The following is a 10,270-nucleotide window of genomic DNA, read 5'->3' on the forward strand; positions in this document are numbered from 1 at the left end:
TTTAGAACATGCTGTAATTATTCCATATGGGATTATTAACCAGTTATGTACATTTCTGGGCATGGTACCGTGATGTCCAGGATGCTGAGGTCAGGAGGGGACACAGCCTGGGGCATCCCATCAGCTGCTTGAGTGACTGACAAATGATGCTGAGTGCATCTGTAATACTTAGAGCAGAACCCCGTCTCCCCACTTTCCCAACCTAGAACATGAGGTCGCTCCTGCATCTGGGGAGGGAAATTTTATTCCTAAAACAAAGCTGAAAAGAAAGAAGGAAACTGAAAATCCTAATGACGTCCTCACCAATAAATTCCGTCAGAGCCGAGTAAATGCAAATGAAGTTTATTGCCTTTTTAACAACATAATGGCGTTTCAGACTATCTCTAGGTCCGATTCAGCAATCCATACCCATTATGAATAATAATTCCTTTCTGTTGTAATTCCACAAAGGCCATAAGTGCTTATCAGTATATGGAAAGGTTGGAGTATTTGTTCCAGAGGTGTCAGAGCCAGATTTTTATGTACTTGCTGACTGTAATGGGTGGAAAGGCATAGTCTAACACACTTGTTCTGGTTTAATAGCCATTTACTCCACAAGCATCATCACTTAGTGACGCTATTATTAAGCCTGAGTAATGACATCAGAATCTGGCCCTGTACTTCTACAGTTATTCTCTAGCCTACATACAGAAATCCTCCGTACAAACCTAACCCTACTTACTTAAAAGCTGCTCAGAAGCCCAGGTTATTCACTACGTGTATGCACGGTGACCAGAACAATTAAGTTTTACCATGATTGGAGCCTGGGATAATCCCTGAGCTACAGCCACCCCGGAGAGCCCTCTCGGCTCAGATGACAGCTCCGAGCAACGCGGTGCTCAATGTCCTTCACCGATCCCAGGGCGGACATCAGAGGTGATGTGGTTAGAGGAGCTTTTGTCTTCTTAGAGGTGATGTGGTTAGAGGAGCTTTTGTCTTCTCGTCTCTTTGAGAGAAGAGGTATCAAATATGGAAGAGAGAGGAATATTACGTGAGTTAATGCTTCCTCTCAAGGTATCTGCACAGGTTGCAGTATCATTAGACCCAAGGAAAAAGAGGCCATGAAGGAAAATAAAGCTGAATCTCCGAATTTGGATCATTGCACTAGGAGTAGAAAAGACTTACTTTATGGAAAAGTCACTGGCTTCATGCTCTATTGTACAACTCTAATTTATACCCTATTAGAAGCTGATATCACCATTAGATTTAAATTATAGCTATATTAACATCCATCAGCAAGTTGACCTAGAAACTTATTTATTTAAGAACATAAGTGGTCTGAGTAAAAGACTTATTTCAGATGCCAAAAACAAAAACAAAAACAAGTACAATGGGTTTTGGATCTAGACAATGGTTGGGAACCGTATTGGCAGCCATGGAGTTAGAATATTTGATCTTCACAGCTTGACGTCAAGAATGGCTTTTAAATCTCCTGGCTGGTAAATATATCTGGCTCATGTGTTGTTTAACATTTGAGGCGCTTATAGATATTGTGGTTACAAAGTTGATCAAACATGCAAGGCATTATTTGTAGGAAAAACATTTACCTTACTGGAGGGTCTTGACATATACAGAAGGCTCAAATGATTTCCCGTCTGCTTTAATGCATGAAGTAAAGTGGAATTTGCTTTGAGAATCAAAAAAAAAGGCAGTTCTTCAGATGCATACTGCTGTGTCTGGTGTGGCTTGTGAATGCTTATAGGTAGGTTCAGCACTGTTTTCTTTTGTGAGATAAAACTTGCTCAAAAAGTTAGAAAACTTATATGTTGTCAAGCAAAGCAAAAAGAAAATTATCTGAGATTTGAGAACTGAATATGAAAATTGTGGTTATCATTTCAGTTCTCTTGTTCCTGTCAATAGAAAAACAAAAAAAAAAAAAAAGAGAGGGAGAAGGATTGGAAAGGTAGGGGAAAGAGGGAAGGAGAAGAGTAGAAAAGAGAAATAAAACAGACATTTTTAACATCTTAGTTGAAAAATGTGCTCAAGATTTTCCATTAGACTGTTTGGGAGAAAAAGAAGGGCCCTGTTCAGAGGAGGTGGTTTGAAGTGAAACAAGGAAGGAGGTAGAGGGTTTCGTGTAACGAGATCAAATCTCCTGTTCCAATGGGACACGATGCAGGGGTCTGCCTCCCTAATTGCATTGCTGCCTTCATCAAGGTGACGCTTCACCGAAGTAGAGGAACCAATATTTTAAAATATTTTCTGTTACCTCAGGACAGTAGTGTGAGGCAAAGGCTGAAAACTGCAGTAGTAATTAAGGAAAACTGCAGTGGATTAAAAGAAATGAGGGAAGGGAAAAGGACTAATTCTCATCCTGGAAGCTACCGAAGCAAAAAGGAGCAGCGTCAGCGGTGTGCATCTTCCCTTCCAGGCTAAGGGGAGCACAGCAGCCTTCCAGCTCCTTCCGTTTCCATCCGCCGCTGTGCTTTGTGGTGTGTGACCCTTCTCCTGTGGCCTGTGAGATGCCTTCAGGCTTGTCTGGCAGTGTCCTGAGATGAGTATAGATGGTGTAACCAAAAATCCCACGTACACCTGATGAAGCTAAGCCCCTGTGTTTGCTACCTCTCTGGACATAAGTGTCCCTTAGAAGACGCTCTAGTAAGAACCATTCAATTGCCAACAGGAAAATGTTACTTTTCCCCTCCAGACTTTTCAATTTTTCAATTCCTTCTATTCTTCAAGAGAAAAGAGAGGTCTGACTGTATGGCGAGAGGGAGGCTGGCTTATGTGGGTTTAGCTCCGCTCTGACGCTGCAGTTCTGAATCATAACCGAGATAAAGATTATCTTTCCACTCAGCTTAAAAATACTCCAAAGCCTTTTCCTGGAAGTAGTTTGTTTTGAAGTGAACGAGTGCAATTTGTGCATGGCTGCCATTACTCTGACTACTGCAGATATAAGCTCTTAATAAGCCACTCTCAGGGTATTTTTGCAAGAGTCGTGTGGAAATAGGTAGCCAGGTGCAGGGCGAGATGCTATCGCTGTCTCTGCTGAAGGATGCTCTGCAGGGTGAGTTCAACCATCTGTAAACCCCATAGAACAGACACCAAAGAGAAATATTAGGAAGCTCCCAACAGTGGGAAAAGCATCAGCTGGCACTCACGCTTGTATTAGACATCAAAGAATCCAGCAGGCTAAAAATCCATCGAAAACCAGGCTTCTCAGGAAAGACTTTCATTTCTAACTTTCAAAGTGTTGAATTTATGTGGGAACTGCAGTTTGCTTTATTTTGAAGGTTGGGTTCCAGCAGATTGGAAAGTGTGAGCCCTACAGACTCAGAAGCAAGAGAGCAAATAAAAAGCACCAATTTTGATATGTTTTTACTAAAAATAATAATGTTTTTAAGCCAATCCTGGGAGCTTTGGGCATTGACTCATGACTTCTGAATGCTTCAGACAGACAGTAACAGAGACTATCCAGTAAGGGAACCAGAATATTACCGCATGAGCTGAATAATTAATGAGCGGCACTTAAATTGCAAAGGTCTTGCATACCAAGAGCTATTCCTGAGAAAATTTATGAACAATTTCGAATAACAAATTCATTTGAGAATCCGACAATTTGTAGACAACCGTCGAACAAAAAAGTTCCAAAAACCAAGTCCAAAGTCTCAGGATCAGCAAAGGATATGTACAAAATTCCCTTTCATGTTATTATTGGACTGGGCCAGACGTCCAGACACACCGAGTTACTCAAGCTCGCTGTCAGCTACACAATAAATTTATATGGAATTTCAGTGCTATCTCAGAGGGGCAATATTGGCTTAAGGTGTTTCCATTTCAGAACTTCGTCCGATGGCAGATTGGTATTTTTTTGCCCCGTTTTGCCTAGTGTTGAGCTTTCTGAATGACTTTAGCTTCACAAATCTTTATTGGCCACATATTGCTCTCCCAGACCGTTCCGGCTCCACATTACTGCAATCCAGCGCCTGCCTGTCAGACTTAACACCAGTCTGCTGTCAGTGGATGCTACTGTGCTATTTATAAACCCTTTGCTACATACAGGTATTTATGGCACTGACTAGGGTCAGGAAGAACAAAAAAAAAGAAAAAAGAAAAAAGTTCACTCCATTTTTATTAGTCAAGTTCACAGCCAGCCATATGGCCACAAACTGGAAGCCGCCAGCTCAGTCAACTGGAACAACATCACTTTCTGAATCCTGCAAAAGCCATTATATTGTATTATATATGTGGATATACATATATATCTTGAGAGGGGTGTCAGATATTCAATAAATGATAACAAGTTCCTCCCTGAGACCCCTGTGTCACTCTCGTACCTGATTCCTAGTAATAACAGACGGTCCTTCGTTTTACAGACACACGTGCCTCCCGAGGAGGTAACGCTGTCCCGCTGCCACTTCCCTCCCGTTAGACTCTTACCCAGAAAGATAGGTTTCTTTGCTGAAATGAATCACGTTGATGAAGATACAGACACAGTCCTGAGTGAAACAGGAAGAACATGCAGCTGTGCCTGCAAGTGCTAATGGAGGGGATAGAGTCCCCTAAGTCCCCTGCTAACCATGCAATATATTTTGGAGATTATTTCATGTAGTCTTTTGCTCTGTTTTTTTTTTTTTTTCTGTGGACAGTTCTTGCAGGCAATTTGGAAAAAAAAGTTTTCTTTTAGATTTGTAATGACAGAGGATTTAGCCACGTGCACAAAAGGTATTGTGCAAAATCAACTGGAGCTCAGATGTTTTGAGCAGAGTAGCTTGCATCATGTATCACAGCAAGCTGCACATCTCCTGAGGGTACCTGTCGTACATCCTCCGGTGGAGCCCAGCACGGTGGTGCCCAGCAAGCACTGGTGAAGCATATGTGTGTATTCAGCTTTGTGGAGATGCTAGCTCACGTCCCAAAGGGATGATAGCCATATTGGTGTCATTCAAGTAAACTTTGCCTCCTAGCTCATCTCATTAGCTCAGGCAAACCAGGATGCCGATAAACATACTACTACCAGGGCTGCACTTGTCAGCCTTGCTCTTGGGTCCCTGCCCTGCTCTCTGCTCAGCACAGAGGCCTGTAGGCAATACTGCACTCAAGGGCTGGCATTGGTGTTGCCTCTTATTGTGGCTTTCACAAGGTCATTCTCATTCTTTTTGCACCAGTTTCCCTATCTATAAGATAAAGGTTCCTAATACCTATCTACCTCAGAAGCTTGTGTGTAGGTTTAATTAATAATCCGCAGTCTCTGAGAGAGTAACAAAGAGGCGGAAGGACTGGGGGAGGGAGAAGCCGGGTAACAGTCGTAGGAAACACATGGTCGCAGAGCTCAACCGCGCGCAGAAATTCCCATCAGGGAACAATGCTGCACCAGCTGGGAGGTGGCGAAGGTGACCTCAGGGCTTCGCCTCTCCATTGCTGCGAGCCCATTGTTCTATTGTGTCCTTTGCAGGGAGTTCAAGGGGATAAACAGCATTTTCCAACTGAACTTAGTCTCCAGGATAGCTTTTTTCCCTTCTAGCTTTACTTGAGCAAAGAAATCAAGTATCGATGCACTCCACACCTGCCAGGGCGCGGGTTCAGCATGTGGTTTTGTAGAGGTACTTACGGAGTCTGTCCCAAAGTGTACTGCTGTCCTGGGCTGGAGGCTGGAAGGAGACAGTAGTGAGCAAACCCAGGAGTCCAGTGAAATGAAGGATGATGTTCCCAAAGGCTCCCCAGTGATCTTCAGCCCCAACACCCACAAACAGTCAAGGCACCTCGTATGATCGAGAGTTCAGCACCCTCCTCTGCACCACAGCCGTGGCTGAAGGCACCCTCAGAGCCGTGCTGCTGGTGAGAACGAGCCCAGGGCTGGTGAGGAACCTTTGTGGTCCTTCCCTACTGATGTCTGGAGCGATTGCTCCCTGCACAGCCCAGTCCCAAGGAAATGGTGATGTTCAGAGGACTGACCAATGCTGCACCACAGGGGGCCAGAAGAAGCAGCCACCACACCGAAGCAGGGCTAACTTCATGTTCTAAATTAGACATAGAAATTAAAATTAAATGAGGCACATGCATTAAGAGCTTCAACTTCTTAGGTTCCCTAAACAGCTCAGTGAAGTAGGTGCCTGAAGGGGTAGCTTAAAGCACCTGAATTAAAAGCCCAGCATGAGCAGGTGTAATGCAACTGCCTTAAGAAAGCTCACTGAGACAAAGCACAGCTCAACTAGCAGTTGCCTTCACTTTTCCCCATTACACCCATGCTTCCTCGAGAAGTAAAATGACCATTCTTCTCATTTCTAATCAGGCATGATTAGCACACCTTTGTCCCTGTGAGCTTGTCCCCAGGTCAGCTGTGCTGTTTGGATTCGGTGTTTCCCGCAAGGTTACCCTGAGGTCTCCTCCCAGTCTATGGCTGTGTTAAATCTCTTTGCCTTCACCATACCTGGGACTCTTGGAAACCCTTCCTTTAATATCTCCGTATTGCTGGAGGAAGGAGGTGGCAGATTGGCAAATCTAATATTTTGTAAAACAAAACCATGTAAATTCCAGCTGCTACCATATGATCAGCCTACTTTGGCAGAAGGAGATGTGCCGTGTTGCCCCGGGCCTATTTGATTTCAGTGTGAAAGTATGCCATTTTTAAATCAGAAGACACACCTATTGTTATTCAAAGTTCCTTAAATATACTTAAGCTTTTAATCACCTTGCAGCCTGTTAGTTTAGTACCTCTTTTTCTGCTGGCTTTTCAGAGCTCTGAAACTTAAAGCACTGCAAGAACCTGTGCAGAGGAGTCCTTTGCCACCCATGGCGAGAGCAGCCCGGTCCCTTTCCCGTGTGAAGCATCTTATTTGTGATGAGAGGTCTGAACTGTGGCCAAAGCACGGGGCATGGCCAGTGACTGCAGAGTAATGGAGAGGAGAAGATGCACAGGGAAGAAGTCACCAAGATTCAGTGACAGCAGAGTTTGCAAGGACCTGAATCTGGAGCCATCCTGCACGACTCAGTGGGCTTATTTTAAATGTGCTATTTATCCCTAGTCCATGTGTTATTTATCCCTAGTCCATAAATATGAATTTTATGGAGACCTCCTTGGTGGAGAGGAACAAGAGACAATTTGGCAATTGACGGGGGGGGGGAGGAGAAAAATATGGATGTGAAAAAGACCGTGTCTCCTGAAAGAAAGGCAACAGAGGAAACTGGGAAGCACGAAAGGAAAGCAATCAGCAAGGAGGGAGAGTGGAAGGGGGGAGGCCCAGCGGCACGGAAGCAAGTGGAAGGAGAAAATGGGAGCTCGGTGGCACGGCATTAGTCGAGCCTTTCTAAGCAAAGGTTCTGCCAGCCAAAACAGCGGCAAGTCTGAAATTGGTTAGGGTTTGTTTATTTATTCATACCACAGGATGTAAACTAATATAGTTAAATTCCCCTGGGAAAATAAAGCTGACTCTTTTTTTTTCGGTAAGTTTAAGAATACATTCATCCTTCTTTCCCCTCTTTCATGAAATTTAACAGGCTTCAGAGCACCCAGAAAGATTTGCTACTGAATTCCTGCCTCTGCAGGGACGAGAAACAGTTGTCACATGGAAGAGCGAGCGGTCGGGACCTTTGGTATCCAGATGTAAGACATCTTCCTATGATGCCTCATGGTTCACGTTCAGGAATGACTTTTTGACTCTTAACCACTACATTTAAAGATTTGCTGGGCAGTAGATGTGACTGATATTTATATGAAATTAATCCCCCTGTGCAGGAGGTTCTGTGCTCTCAGGTCAAAATGTGTTTTTAGTAGGAGTAAATTGCAGAACGAGGATTTACTTTCAGCTCAGGTTTTGCTTCCTTGGCTTCGGTTTGTAAGTGTTGAAGGTTTCACCTTCCCAATGCAAAAATAAAATGAAAACAACGAGATCCTAAATTGCTCGCTTAGAATAATCTCAATGGAGCTTTATATAAAATACAAATACTTCAGGAGAAAAAAGCAGAACCTGCAGCTGAAAAACAAGGTCTGTGGGGTTGCGGAGGATAACCATCCTGCCATGCCGGGCATTCCTCTGGCACTGCATTCCCAAGCAAAAGAAGAAGTAAAAAAAGACGTTTAATTGACCGAAGTCCTGATTGTCTTTTCAGACTCCCTTCTTGATGTGGTTAGAGATTGGAACCCTTTTGGAAAGCAACTTGACATTTCATAGCTTAGATATTTCCTCCATTGCTTTTGACTTTCAGGCCTCAATTATTTCCACCAGGAAAGCGTTTGCCAAGCTGATGAAATTGGAAACAGAGTGGATGTTATAAAATACAGGTAGCTCCGGCCGCTGTGCGTGATGCTGCCTCATGTGCTTTTTCATTTTACTTCTCCCAACTCCCTTTAGAGGCTGCAGCATGGCATGGGCTGCGCTTCGCAGGAGCAGCTCTGCTCGCGAAGGGGGGCAGAGCTCCATCAGCGTGTGCGTGTGCCTGCACATGTGTCCAGGTATCGGTTTTAGCTTGGTTTCTAATCTGGAAAAATTCTTACAGTTTTTGCAGGGACAAATTATTCTTCCTGGTTGTGGAGGGAAAGGAGGGAAACCATTCTTGTCCCTCAACAGGTTTTGATGGAAATTATATTCCTGTGCCAAATGATCACTGAAATTAAAGAACACTTATGGGGAAAATGTTGCAATTCTCTGGCTTTTTGTGCCCTGTTTAACTTTTCGTGGGGATGAAAACTGGTAAACTTTCAATTCACTGCAGCCATCCTGTTTTACAGCTTAGAAAAACACCTCTTCCAGGGGCTTTGCTATCGTACCTACGTGACACAAGTGCACCAATACGTCCGGAGCTGCTGGAGCTCAGCACATCTGAAAATTTGGCCCAGGTAGTGATGCTTAAATATGACGGACTCTAAATTTACACTCTCAGGGGATCTTTATTTCTACCAGTGATGAGTGAGACACTGGCTGGGACTGAGGCAGCTGAGGAATCATCTGGACACAAGGAAAAACCAGCTGAATCCTCTATGCTAACCCTCAAAACAGGAGGTGACGTAGGATCCACTTCTTGGAGCAGCAGCACTTCTCTGTGCTATCCCCATCCCCTGACCATGCCAAACCGACCCTGCGAAGTGGCCTAACCAAATAAAAGATTTGGCTTTGAATACACTGGAGTTGATATTCAAAAAGCCAACTGCGTTGAACAATTGCGTGGTTCCCACCAGGAGCCTGCAGCCAGGGCAGGAGTGGGATGAAGGCATCTGGGGGCAACGCTCATCCCACCACCACTTGCCTGGGGGTTCGAGAGCTCCTGTTACTGCACAAGGCTGCGCACGCGATCCAAAATGATGTCATGTGGGATAATAAGATGCAGATGCCCTGAAGCAACGGTGTTTTGTTTAGACCTGGCGGACTTGATTGCAGGATTGATGGTCCCACAGTGGAGCAATATCTGTCCTCTCTTCTGGGAGACGCCAATCAAAGATATAAGGAGCAGTTTGTCCCTGCCAGCACTTGAAGCTTGAGGACGTTTCTGTAGGAAGTAACAGTGGTAAAACATCCTCTGTAGCATGTAAACAATTTTTCCCTATTCAGTATGGTCAAAAATAAAAAAGGGAGCTGTGTAAACATCTCTGAGTTGCCCTTGCTTGTCTTTCACTCCTGAGCCGCGGAGCAGAAGGCTCCGCTCAGAAGCCAGTACATACTGTATAACTTCCTTCTGATCCATGATCCAGCACAAATACAAAACCAAATCATATTTCCACGTAATCAATCCATGTTCTTAGAGAGGAAAAGAGTCCTTAACAGCTGACTAGGAGACCTTGGAGTATAATAGAGCTCTCTAAATGCACAGGTGTGCCAAAATACTTCACCAACAGTGTGTGAGAAAGTATTCACATTGTTCCCAAACCATGGGAAAAACATATCCTGTTCCCATTTCTGAAATGTGCCATTCATAAGGCTCTATATATTCTGCACGGTGCGGGAACGTGCGTTGTCTCCTTGCAACCATCCCTGCTTCAGGGGCTGGTGATAAACTTTCGCTAGCTTCCGTGCATTGTGCTGCTCTCAAACGAGCTGGAGAGACCGTGCTGGTGTCCTTGTCCTGCTTGGACGGGGAATTAAGACTGTGCCGACAGCAGCATCGTGCTCTTTCTTTTGGGCTGACTTATATCAGAAAAAATATTAAAGGGAGAGGCTTTTTTTGAGGCTGCTGAATTCTTCTCACTGTCCGTTTCCCATGTGGATGCTCTGATGCGTGGTGTTTCCTACAGCGATCCTGAGCGTCCAGAGTTACAGAGTGAATGAAGATCGCTAGATGGTGAGAGAGGGAAATGAGA

Source organism: Pygoscelis adeliae, unplaced genomic scaffold (assembly GCF_000699105.1).
Source record: "Pygoscelis adeliae isolate BGI_AS28 unplaced genomic scaffold, ASM69910v1 Scaffold75, whole genome shotgun sequence".
NCBI classification, from domain to species: Eukaryota; Metazoa; Chordata; class Aves; order Sphenisciformes; family Spheniscidae; genus Pygoscelis; species Pygoscelis adeliae.